Consider the following 14358-nt stretch of genomic DNA (forward strand, 5'->3'; position numbering starts at 1 on the left):
TGTGTGAACCCAATGAAAATGTGTGAACACATTCGCAAGAGATAACTTCTGCTGTGCAAAGAAAATAGTCATGAAGACCAAATGGATTCCAGTTTACTTAGGCAGGTAAAAGCAATCGAGAAAAACTGTAAAGCATTATTTCTGTTTGTAAAACTAGCCTTACCTAGTTGCTACCAGAGGTGGAAAGTAACAAAATACATTTACTCACGTTACTGTATTGAGTAGTTTTTCTGTGTATTTTGTATTTTTAAGTAGTTTATAAATTCGGTATTTTAAATTTTACTTGATTACATTTTGAGTGAAGTATTGTACTTCGCTACATCAAAAATCCCATCCGTTACTTGAGTAAAACAAAAAGTTAAGACTAACGAAAACGGAAAGGGAGAGAAAAAAATCGCGCCCTAAACCACTAGCCTAGTGATAATGATCATGACTAGCCTACAACAGGACATGAATCAAGCTGGCGCCATGCAGTCTTTCTGGAAGTGATGGAGATGGAGCTGGATCACGAGATGCATCAGATTACATGTGTATTTTCCGCTATTTCAATGGGTTGTCTCAGTTCGTTTTAGCACTAATGATTCCGGAGATATTCACAGACATCCCAACCTGCAAAAAGTCATTTCAGGGAGGTATCACGAAGATCCCCCCCCCCCCCCCCCCCAAAAAAAAAAAATAAATAAATAAAAAAAAAATATATATATATATATATATATATATAAAATAAATAAATAAAATAAAAATAAATAAATAAAATAAATAAATAACAACACTAAAAACAACTTTAGCCTACTTAGATACTGAAATAGAGATTAATATTTTTGTTCAATAATGTCTAGTCAGTACACCAAATAAGGAAGGCCTATAGATAGTAGCCTAATTGTGAAAATAAAATATGTAGATCTTGCAGTTTGGTCTTTTCATGTAGCCTTGGCAACTAAGCCATCTAGTATAGGCCTGAATAATATGCACATGAATTGACACTAGTTAAACTCACCTCAACATGTTTTTGCAATCATTTAACCCACCATGGGCAATGCTAACACTGTTACAAACAGTGCAGCATGCAAGATTAGGCCTATCATTATTATGACCGCCGCTAGCGAAGCTAGCAAAGCGGTCATATAGGGATTGTCAAAGTTTTTTTTTTTTTTTTTTCCCGTCATCTACTTCCTGAATTTTTGGTCAACGATACCCGGGACACCGAACCACCGGGGCACATGAAATTTGGTGGGTATGTAGCCCCACTAGACTTTTACGGAAAAATTTCGTTTCGTCCCCGGGGGCCACTCCACCCCCGTGCTGGGCCCCCCGAAACGCAAAAAAAGCAGTTTTTCCTAAATAACTACCTGAACCGTGGCACTGAGGATGAAGAATCTTTTATGGTATGTTGGTCTCAAGGGCCCACATCAACCTGGCCCATAATCACTCATTTGTGATTTGCACCCCCCCGGTAAAAAATGAAAATGCAATATTATTCTGCTTTAATTGCCCCTATCTTCAGTTAAGATGTTCAGAACTGCACCAAATTGTATGTGTATGATTGACCTGGCATTCTCTGGGGGTATGCCAAGTTTCGTAGAATTTCATCCATGGGGGGGTCTTAAAAAAGTTAGGTTATGTGTACATTTAGTGACTGTACACTCATTGGCCTGTAGATGTCGGTGCACACATATACACATGCACACACACACAGGCACCCACATACTATCGGTATTAGAACGGCCGATTCAGTAGGATTAAAAGAAAGCCATAATAAATATTCATCACCATCATCATGGCTGCATTTCCAGTATTGGCGATAAGTAGTCGTTTGTCCACTAGATGGCGCATCGTTGCAGTGAGACGTAATTTTGTTGGAAGTTAAAAGTGGGTTGAAAAAAACAATGGACGCTTCCTACAAGGACTGTAATTTACCGCAGAGAACGTCTAATAAGGATAGGACGATGTTCACATGAAATGTAATTCCCATTTCTTCTTGAAGCCGACATAAATCTGAGGATGTTAATCGGACATGCTTGGTTTTTACTGCAGGTACGTTAATCTTATAATATCAATAAGGACCTAGGTAATGTTACCGTTAGCATTGGTTGAGTGATGTAGGCCAATTTGATTGATTGCATTTGTAGAAAACTAGAAATGCGGATATACCAAGCAAATTGATAGCAGCACTGTAATTGTATCTTTCGACTGTCATTTGTTGCACGTGCTACAAAAATCATTCTGTGCAATGGAAGATTTACCAACGTTACTGATACAGTTTTGCCTATACATGCGTGAGACTAAGACGCCTGTTTATTTCGTTTTAAGTGCGTGCAGGGTGTGTGAGAGGCCGATCGATGTGCTTTGATTCCAGCTTAGTAGTTGTAGTCTGTGAAATTAAAAAGCACGTGTGTGTGAAGTATCCAAACAATGACACCTTCACATTGGGATGTCTGTATTCAAGCAAACAACATTTCCTGTTTTGACGTTTGTGCTCACCTTTCTTTGGAAAGAAGTTTATTAGCAGTTGTTTCCCCTCATTTTTATCTCTTTTTCCTCTTTTGGCCTTTGTTTTTGGTAACCTGACTTGGCCTTCTTGGAGAAAGACATTGCACCAGCAGCACAACAATTAGCGGTCCACTAGGCCTAGCGATGCTCAACTAAATAAACAAAAGATAGACTAGCCTACCTTATGAATCGTGCAGGCGGACTAAACTATTTAGCTCTTTGGCAAGGGAGAGTGAGAGTGACCTAGACAGTTTTCACTACAGTATGTTGTATACAAAATCCAGTCAGTCAAACTTTACATTTCGTCTGACATTCATTTTGGCATTTAATTTGGAAGTTAAAATACTCAGGTAAAATAAATATATGGTGGAAATAAGTATTGAACGCTTAAATGTTTTTTTCAGTAATTAGCCTAAACTTCCAGTGAGTCTATTCGACATTTTCACCACACATTTTATTAACACACATATAAAAAATCCAGACATAAGTTATGTGTAATAAAGTGGAATGACACAGGAAAAAAAGTACTAAACGTGCCTACTGAAATTTCTTCAATAGGCTACTTTGTGGAAAAGCCTTTGTTTGTAATGACAGCTTCAAGACATTTCCTGTATGACAAAACTTATTAGTCACAGTAACAGGTGTGATTTTGGCCCATTGTTTTAAACAGATTCCAGGGGTCCCTCTTGTCAATCCTGATATTTAGTTACTTCCAGAACTGTTTAATTGAATTTAATTGAAGTCAAGTCTTTCTGGAGCTTTCTCCGAGTGGTCCTTGGGTCTTGGAATTGACTATCCTTCTGACACCCTGGTCAGAAATATTGCGAGGAGATCCTGTGCATGGCCGGTTGATGATGCAGTGATGTTCCTTCCACTTGCAGATAATGGCTCCCATGCTGCTTACTGGAAGATTCTGAAGTTTTGAAATGCATATATGTTTTGCAACAATAAGGTTGCAAAGGTCTTGGGACAGCTTTTTGCTTTTATCCATCATGAAATGTTTCCTGTGTGACACCTTGGTAATGAAAAACCTTTTTATAGCCCATCAATATGTAGGCTACTAACCAAGCTTACCGGTATATTAATTTGCACAGATAGAAAGGATAACTACTCTCTAACTACTTACAGATTCCAGCTCGTTCCTTCCCTTTCCTTGCCTTAGTGCTTTTTCTTAGCGTGTTCAATACTTTTCCCCTGTGTTATTCCACTTCATTAAACATGACTCTACTTATGGAGTTGTTTGGATTTTTTATATGTGGATTACCTATATGTGGATATATGAGTTATTACTAATGCCGGGTGAAAATTCTGTGCCCCCCGTATTCCACTTTTCAAGGGCCCTCTCCTCCATTGGATACTATACTATACTATACTATACTTCCCTACTCCCCCCCCCCCCCCCCCAGTTCGACGCCCTTTAATCTGCTGAACCTTCTGCTCGTTTCCAAACTAAAAAAAAACTCTCTGCAACTCAACATTGGCCTGCCTGCCTCAGCTGCCTGTGAGGGGCTTTTCAGTTGTGCTGGATTACTGTTCACTGCAAAGCGACCAAGGATGAGTGCAACTAACTTTGAAAATCAACTACTGCTCAAACGGTTTTACCTAGCTCGAGTTGCTGCAGCTACAGCGCTACACACTGGAAGCATGAACATGGCTGCCTTAGCTGCTGGCTGCAGCAACTCGAGCTAGGACCAAAGTCCTTTTAGGCAAGTGCGTGTGCGTAAGGCTTCACGACACCAATCTTGCTCCAGCGGTGAGATCACAACAGGTAATTGGCACGATGTCTTCACAGCACACCACATGATTGGCTCAATGTATTCACAACACACCACATGATTGGCTCAATGTATTCACATGTTGACGTTTTGGAGCGGAAGGGTTGTGATATGTGTAGACAACTGCCATATTGGCGTTACAAACTAACCCCATGCATTACTATGGAAGATTTTTTGAGTGCTGTGTCTCCTCATTAGAAAGTCTCTGGTAAAACTGGTTGTTCTGGTACCCCCCCCCCCCCCCCAAAAAAAAAAAGTAACTTTTACTCAAAGTAGGCCTACATTTTAAATGAACTACTTTTTACTTTTACTTGAATACATTTTCAGATCGATATTTTAACTTGTACTTGAGTAATATTTCATCAAAGTATTGGTACTTTTACTTGAGTACAATATTTTCGTACTTTTTCCACCTCTGGTTGCCACCAGTGGCGGCCGGTGGTTAAAAAAATAACGGAGGAAGAAATGTCCGCTTGATTGGTGTTAGTGGCAAATGTAAGTTTGTGATGGTGTTGGTGGCATATGTGAACAAGTATGTAGGCCACCTACCCAGACACATTTATAGCAGCAGAATGTACTATTTAGCATTTTAACTGGCAATGTTGTGCAATAAATGCTGTTCTGACATTCTTAGGGGGGGGGGTCTGACCTAAGGAGCTAGGCTAGCATGCAGTAGCCAGAAAAGTTGTGGGTTCAGTTCTTGGCTTCCACCATTGTGCATTTCCTCCAGGGACAATACACTTTGTAATATAATTTAAATATACAAGTCACTTTGGATAATAGTGCTAAATTAATAAATGTATATGTAAATAAATGTAAATTTAGGTCTGGGAAGTCAGGGAAGATATGTAGGTCTAGTTATGAAACACTGTTTTCCTGATGTGCAAAATTATGAAAAGTCTGGAGGTTTTGCTCAATGTAATACATTTGCAAAAAAGTCTATAATACTAAAAACAGACACTTGTTATATAAAACCATGTAACTATTGACCATTAAAAATAGACCTTAAAAGTGGTTATTTGTAACATGCTAATGTTTTTAAAGCCAAATTGCTATTATTTAAAGACAGGATGTAATAGCTAAGTGGGAATTTATACTCGAAAGGCAAATGTTATTGAAGACGTCATTAAAGGAATGCATTATGGTCTGAAACATTCATTAACAATGTAACCATCCAAAGATACAGTTAGAACGGTGAAAACAAGAGCATATTAACAACAAGAACATCATTTAACAATTGTTTAGTTGAGGCATAACTTGAATGATTATAACAACGCATAACTATCCGAAAATGTTTTTATCACCAAATCCCTGAACTGTCCACGTTTGTGACAGACCTGTGCTAACACCAGTTAGTCAGGAGTAGGCTATTTGTCATACTAGCCTATGTAGCATTCAGTAGCCTACTACACTAGCCTTACCATCCTTCATTTTTGGATCTGGTCTTCCTGCTTTGATCCTAACTTTTGCACTGTATTTGAATGTATAAAAGATGGACTTTGTCCTCTGATTCCATTGTACTGTTTATTTCAGGAGCAAAAAAACAAGCTTTCCGTTCAACACAAGACTCTTCGTTGTATGACTGCAGATTGCTTGCAGAGCAGCTAGCTGCTCATTAGTTCACCGTTGCCGCTAAAAACAGCACCCCCTATCGCAATTGAAAGTTACTGTACGGAGGAGCTACCTCCCTTGGCCATTGAAAACGACGTGATTCACGAGCCGCTGGGGTCCGAGGCGTTTATAATGGACTTCAATGAGGGGCTTGAGGAGGAAGCTCCTCCATACAGTAATTTTCAATTGCGATAGGGGGTGCTGTTGGCATTTTGACCTAGGGGAACGATTTTGTTCATTTAAAGTGTTCAAATAGTAATATATTAACAGTAATTTATCAGAATAGTAATTCACTTAATATATTTTTTATTTTTCTCTGAAATTTTAGGGAGGGTGTTCCTCCCTTTCCTCAATGAAGGAGCCTCCTCTGGTTGCCACACATGGAGCTATAGGTAGGTTTTATTTGTTTCAGAACAAGATAGTTGAGGTTAACTGTTTACTGCTTAATGACAGGGACAGAGGAATTTCTTTTGGGCAAGAGGGACAGAAAAGTGGACACCGAGTGCACAATGTACAATGAATGTGCTAGAGGATATAGGGTGGCCAGACGTCCGGCTTTAGGGAGGAATGTCCTGATTTTCAATGCCCTGTCCTGCGTCCTGCGCAACATCAAGTAGGACGCGTATTTGTCCTCCTTTTTGAGACAGGCTTGAAGAGCGGAGTTCTAGAATCTTTGCTGGGACGCAGCACAACGTCCAATGCCGTAACATATCTAGTCTAACAAATGATTGGCTAAGAGCGGTGTCAGATAAATATCTGAGCAGATATCATTGGTTAAAAACGTGAACAAGGCTCCATGTGCTGCTATGTCATATGTATTCCGGCTTATTGACAGAAAGCCCAACTGTTGCTCACATGAAATGCTAAATGCTTTATCATGTCAAAACGTGAAAAAGACCTCGTTCAATTCAGAATGGACAAAAGTGCATGAGTTTATATCGAAAAGCAGTCGAGACTCCTTCCATGACTTCTGTAAATTTTGTCGATGTGATATTGACGTAAGCAACTCACTCACACACACACACACACAGATGAAGACACTGAAGACAAGTCCCCAAAAGACTGAAGCACTTTAGACTCACTCACTCACACACACACACACACACACACACACAGATGAAGACACTGAAGACAAGTCCCCAAAAGACTGAAGCACTTTAGAAATGCTATACTTTTTGAGCAGTTGAATGTATTTTTTTTACAATCTCCTTTGTTGTTTACATAAAAGGTTATTTATGCTTTTTTTAAAAAAAAAAATGTTTATAACATTTTTTCTTATGTATGTAACCTATTATTTGTTTTTACATTTAAGTCCACACTTGTTATGCTTTGTGGCACTCTGCACTTTAAAAGATTCATCATCTTTAAACCACACAAATTTGTACTGTAAATGGGAGTATACCAGAGTCCAATGTACACCATAGTAATTTATTGATATGCCGCATAATGTCCTCCTTTTTGGTGTTATGGAAATGGTCCTTAGCAATTAAGGAAGAAGTTAAAGTATGCAGAATTAGGAGAAGCAAGGGGTTGAGACTGGCAAGTACACTCAAGACCATGTAGAGATACAGTAGATGTTAAAGGCTTTGTAGCAAAGTCAGCCACAACACCTCCTGTCTGATTTTTGCTTACTAAAAGGAGCTTTAAAGTTGTCTGCTGAAATGCCAAACATTCTGTTACAGTAAGCCCTCTGGAGGTGTTTTGGGCCTAATTCAACAAAGCAAAATGACAGACTGACACAGGATCCTTTGTCAGGAAACATAATAGAACTGGACAAATACTGCACAGTGTATTTGCATGCTGTTTGATGTATGCTTGCCATAAAGCTATTGCATCATAAAAATGTGTGTATTGTAAGTCTAAAGAGTACCAACATTATGTCTGTATAAACTAACTTCACAGTCTCAATCAAACCACACAGGATGTTGAAAGGAAAATGTTATTGTTGTGTTGCCTTTTTAAACATCAGAAAAAAATGTAATGTTTGTATGGCGTATCTAATCTAGGCCTCTCTTACTGTATGTTCAATCAAATGAGCTTTGCCCTCTTGTTTTTTCCTGTGCCCACCCATTTGAACATTTCTGGCTAAGCCACTGCTGGGTGATTAAAGGAAGTTGATCACAAAAGAAGCTAAAACAGCAGTTATCTCTCTTGGGTGTGGCTGTACAAGAAAGACATTAACAAGGCCAAGAAGCACCACTCTCGTATCAGACAGTACATGATATGCCACTGATGCACAGGACACTGGGTGAAAAATATTAAGCAACACATCTGCTTATTTGTTAACATAGCTGATGAAGATGTTTTTCTTTAAGATGGAGCCTGCACCTTTAGCTCTCCTCCTTCTTGTTATATACCTGTTGGTAATTGATCGCCCCCTACTGGCGAATGGAATATACATGGAAAAGTAGGGTACTGTGTGTAGTTCTGCAAGCGGTTTGATTCAGTAAACAACCTAACCTGCACACGGCCTCCGTTTCTTCATTATTATAATATCACAGATATAACAGTGGCGACGAGGATGGGATTGATTGTCAAGGGAGAGAAAACGGCTCACGTCTAGTGATAGGGGATACACTTTCAGAAGAAAAGAACAAGCCACGAACAAAAATAACCAGGTGAAGTGAAGTTAGCTGTGCTTTATTGCTAGCATCATGGCGTCTTTCCAAATTGGAAGCATTGGGGAATATAAGGAATCAGATGAAGATTTTGAATCATATCTCGAACGCTTTGACCAGTGGATAATTGCGAATGCTGTGCCTTCTGACAAAAAGGTCAGTACATTTTTATCCATGATTGGGGCAGAAGCATATCGTTTATTGAAGAACTTAACGTCCCCGACCAAACCTAGCACCATGTCATACAAACTGCTCAGTAAAGCACTGACTGACCACTACAAACCAAAGCCAATGGTGATCGCGGAGCGATTCCGATTCCAACGGAGACAACAGCAAGACGGAGAAAGCGTGGCTGATTACATCGTTGCACTCAAACAACTTTCAACATACTGTGAGTTTTCTGGATACTTAGATGAAGCTCTTAGGGACAGATTTGTCTGTGGGCTGAGAACCGAAGCCATTCAGAGAAGACTTTTGACAGAGCGTGATTTAACTTTTAAGACTGCTCGTGACATTGCGAGCTCGATGGAAATGGCATCTAAGAACACAGTGGAATTTTCGGAAAAGCCAAAGGAGGCGTTAGAGGTGCATACAGTCTACAGCCAGAAAACAAGGCGTGAACAAACCAGACGTACCAATCCAAGTGGTAGCCAGCTGGATGGATCACTGCTGACGTGAGTAGACAGCCATGTTATCGATGCGGAGGCCAACATGCCGCTAGTGTCTGTAAATTTAAGACGTAAAAATGCCACCATTGTTCCAAATTGGGACACATTGCACGTGTGTGCAGGAACAGAAATAAAACAATGAGAACCCAATATGTTGAGCAAGAACACAGACAGGAAGATGAGGCTAGTGATTGCGAAAATGAACTGTTTGGCGTCTATTCAGTGTACACTGCTACAGATGGGAGTGATGGCATTGGAATAGTGTTGGACATTGAAGGCAGCTCAATTCGAATGCAGCTAGATACTGGAGCTGCGGTGACACTAGTTTCAGAAAAAACATACAAAGAGGCCTTAACACATCTGCCACTGCGACAATGCAATTTGACATTGACCACTTTCACTGGAGATGTCATTCCTTTGATGGGCCATGTGAATGTAGCTGTACAATATGAGGCACAGAGGCAGACATTGCCACTGGTGGTAGTAAAGGGTGACCGTCCGGCACTGCTGGGGAGAAATTGGCTGAAGAGGATTAAATTAAACTGGGCAAACATTTTTGCAGTAGACAACAGAGCTGGCCGTGAGCCTGAAGTGTCAGCGTTGCTGCAGCGCTATCGGTCTGTGTTTGATGAGGGACCCAGTACAATCCGTGGATTTAAAGCACATATCAGAATCAAGCCAGATGCACAGCCAATATTCAAGAAAGCCAGACCCCTGCCTTATGCTTTAAAAGAGACGGTGGAAAGAGAACTGGACAGATTGGAAGGAATGGGCATAATATCTAAGGTGGACCGCAGTGAGTGGGCCTCGCCTTTAGTCGTAGTCCCAAAAGCAGACAAAAGCATTCGAATTTGCGGGGATTATAAAGTCACCATCAACCAGAGTGTGGAAGAGGAGTCCTACCCACTACCTAATACAGAAGACCTGTTCGCAACACTGGCAGGTGGTAGATGGTTTTCAAAGCTGGATCTTTCGCATGCATACCAGCAATTAGAGCTGAGCCCAGAGTCAGAGAAGTATTTGACAGTCAATACTCACCGGGGATTGTATCGGTACCACCGCCTATCATATGGAGTCTCCAGTGCGCCTTCAATCTTCCAGGGGGTAATGGATCAGGTGCTACAGGGACTGGATGGAGTCACCTGTTTTTTGGATGACATCCTGATAACGGCAAACTCAAAACAAACTCATTTGAAGAGGCTGGAAGAAGTATTGAGCAGGCTGGAGAAATTTAGAGTAAGAGCAAAGCGAACAAAGTGCCAGTTCATGACAAGCAAGGTTGAGTACCTAGGCCATCTCATTGATGCAGAGGGGCTGCACCCCACAGAAGAAAAAGTGGCAGCCATAGTAAATTCTCCTAGGCCTAGCAATGTGACTGAGCTGCGATCCTACTTAGGTCTCTTAAATTACTATGGACGCTTCCTAAAAGACTTAGCCACACTGCTCCAGCCACTTCATGCTTTATTAAAGAAAGATGTTCCGTGGGAGTGGACCCCTGCCTGTGAGGCTGCTTTCAGACAGGGCAAGGAGCAGCTATTAGGAAGTACAGCATTAGAGCATTATGACACAAGAAAACGGGTGAGGCTGGCTTGCGATGCATCCCCGTATGGAGTGGGGGCTGTGATTTCACATGTGATGGAGAATGGGGAAGAACGGCCAATTGCTTTCGCCTCCCGCACCCTGACAGAGGCAGAAAAGAAATATGCTCAAATAGAGAAGGAAGCACTAGGGATTATCTTTGGGGTCAAGAAGTTTCACAAGTACCTTTATGGGAGAAAATTCATTTTGACTACAGACCATAAGCCCTTGTTGGCCATTCTGGGACCGAAGTCAGCCATTCCAACACTGGCTGCACTAAGAATGCAGCGCTGGGCACTGATCCTTATGGCTTACACCTATGAAATAGAGTATCGCAGATCAGAAGACCATGGAAATGCTGACGCATTATCAAGACTGCCAAGAATACAGAAGGATGACACTGCAGCAGAGCAGGGGATCTTCTATTTCTCTTATGTGAACGAGCTCCCTGTGCAAGCCTCAGAAATAGCTGAAGGTACCAAGAACGATCCAGTTCTCAGCAAAGTTCAGCATTATATTTTGGAAGGATGGCCTGATGACATTCTAGACACTTCACTGAGACCTTTCTTCAACAAGAGGACGGAGTTGTCAGCCGACCATGGCTGTATCCTGTGGGGGCTAAGAGTAGTCATTCCACCTATGCACAGACAACGACTGCTGAATGACTTACATGACGGACACCAGGGCATCTGTCGTATGAAAGCTTTAGCCAGAAGCTGCATGTGGTGGCCTCAAATAGATAATGACATTGAAAACAGGGTACAGAGCTGCAGAGCTTGTCAGGCTGTCAGAAAAATGCCGGGTGTAGCACCACTGCACTGCTGGAAGTGGCCCGCACGAGTGTGGCAAAGGATCCATATTGACTTTGCTGAAAAAGACAAGAATCATTTCCTGGTATTTGTGGATAGCCACTCAAAATGGCTTGAAGTGGTCCACATGAGTGTAACAACAGCATCCAAAACGATTGAGGTCCTCCGTAGTCTGTTTGCATCTTATGGTCTACCAGAGGAATGTGTGAGTGACAATGGACCTCAATTCACCTCAACAGAGTTCCAACAGTTCCTGAGAAATAATGGAGTCAAGCAGACCTTAGTTCCAGCTTACCATCCTGCCTCGAATGGGGCAGCTGAAAGGTCAGTGCAGACACTGAAGGCATCTTTGATGAGGCAGGTGCTGAGTGATGATCCTGCAGGCCACAAACCTTCCCTACAGCATCGTCTGGCAAACTTCCTCCTGATGTACCGCAGCACACCACATTCTGTCACAGGCTGTACACCAGCTGAATTGTTCTTGAAACGCAGACTGCGGACCCGATTCAGTCTTCTCAGACCAGACCGTGCCAAGTTCATGGAGGCCCAGCAGGCCAAACAGAAAGCACATCATGACAGGCCTTCCTCTATCCTGCGGACCCTACATGACGGCGACCTGGTCCGAGTGAGAAATTTCCGTGAGGGGAAGGAGAAATGGAGTAGGGCCACAGTGGTGAAGCGTCTGGGGCCGGTGACCTACCTCATTCATGATGGAGTGCGAGAGCGCACTGCTCATATTGACCACCTGTTATCATCCAAAGAACCTGCAGATGTTGCCAGTGGTAATGACCATGACCCGACCCACTGGGCAGAGCTCCCAACTTCAGTAATGAATTCACCTGAGACTCCAGGGGCAAATGAAGGCATCGGCATAGGAAGCATGACACCAAATCACCCACAAACATACACACGTACTCCAGCACATGCACTTGCTACGCCACCTACAACATCACAAACACCACATGCACACCCAGTCAATACACCCACATCCGACCCGGAACCACGAAGATATCCCCAGAGATACCACACTGCCCCTAAGAGACTGGACTGGTGATGGATCTGTTTTTAGTTAAAGGCTTTAGTATAAATTGTTTTAATAGTGTTCATAGCCTTTAAGTGAAGAACTTGAGTAAGTGTACATGTTAAAATGGGTTTCATTTTGACAGTAGTATGAAACTAAAAGATAAACAAAATAATATGTTAATAAGGTGAAAATCCATTGTTATGTTCTGATAGCATTTTGAAAAAGGATTTAGTTGCTAAAAGGGGAGGAGTGTTATATACCTGTTGGTAATTGATCGCCCCCTACTGGCGAATGGAATATACATGGAAAAGTAGGGTACTGTGTGTAGTTCTGCAAGCGGTTTGATTCAGTAAACAACCTAACCTGCACACGGCCTCCGTTTCTTCATTATTATAATATCACGAATATAACACTTCTCCTGAATATACACCTACAGCATTTTGAAAGACCAGAAGAGCTCCCACACTTGACAGCAATCCGTGATGACCCGGAAAGTGAGTAATGTATTATGAGATGTTTTGCTGTGTGAAAATAGACCAATAGTCTGTATACACAATACATCGAAATCCAATAATGCTCTATTGAAAACACTGTTTGTTAACAAAACACGGTGGTTTATTGGACTTTCTTGAAAACATCCCACTTGTACAGATGATTACAGATACATGCAGTTGAAGAAAATGGTAGCCTATAGTAGCCTATATGGGGGCTATAGTCTCTTTTTTGTGATGGTCCTATTTGAGAGTTGCAGTATGGACATTATGTGATTTCAAAAGATGAAACACAGCTGTGTATTAGTTTTTAAGTAACCCTAGTCTTGACCCTCATATTTTTCTCCGGTTCCTAGATTCGGTGAACTGAGTATGATCCAAACAGATAGCTATATTATCGAGGCACTGATTGAAAGTGGATCACGACATCCAGACCTAACCGATTATTCAAATTTCTCAAAAGCGAAAAGTGAAAAAGTCGATTTTGGAGTTTCACAAACTGAACCAACTCTGCAGTGGGTTACATTCCGAAACAGATCACTCCTTGAAGTTGGATACAAGTTCAAGGACCAATATGTCTGCAGACCCACACGCTTCTGTATGTTGGGTTACTTACGTCCATCAGATGGATATTTTTGTCTATATTCACTGGCAGGAAAAACACACAGAGAAGATGTGTGTACTGTAGGCTATACACTGCTAGGTTCCAATAAAGCATGGTTTAGTGGAATAACTGTTCCATGCATGGTCTCGTGTGCAAGCAGATTCCTTCAAATGCGCCGCTGACTATGAAAATACCGATGCACTGTTTAAAGTTGCGCTGCTTGCTGTTAAAGGGAATGACATGTCATTCTCATTGGTTTAAATGATGTTACGCGCAAAACACACCCATGACACACACTCATGACTAAGAAACCTAGGAACACCTTGTTGCGGCTGGGTGGGGCACCTGCACCGTACACCGGCGACCCGGGTTCGATTACCGCCCCGTGGTCCTTTCCGGATCCCGCCCCGACTCTCTCTCCCACTCACTTCCTGTCATTCTCCACTATCCTGCATAAAAAGCCCCCCCCCCCCCCCCAAAAAAAAAAAAAAAACACTCCAAATGTGGACTGGACATCCTAAATTTAAATAAGCTTTTGACTAGTAACCATGTGATTTAGACCACGATGATGGGGCCCATTATGTGATAAATGTAGCATGGCTTTGTAGTAGGATAGTCCAATGGTCAATCTGTTGCTTCAATTTGTGTTTTATGTGACGCGCCGATGCTGGGTTCATGCAGTTTTGCGCA

The sequence above is a fragment of the Alosa pseudoharengus genome, unplaced genomic scaffold, assembly GCF_046254945.1.
Source record: "Alosa pseudoharengus isolate Yale_2024_CS ecotype anadromous, Long Island Sound unplaced genomic scaffold, YU_APseudo_1.1 YU_APseudo_1.1_scf_11, whole genome shotgun sequence".
Taxonomy (NCBI): Eukaryota; Metazoa; Chordata; class Actinopteri; order Clupeiformes; family Clupeidae; genus Alosa; species Alosa pseudoharengus.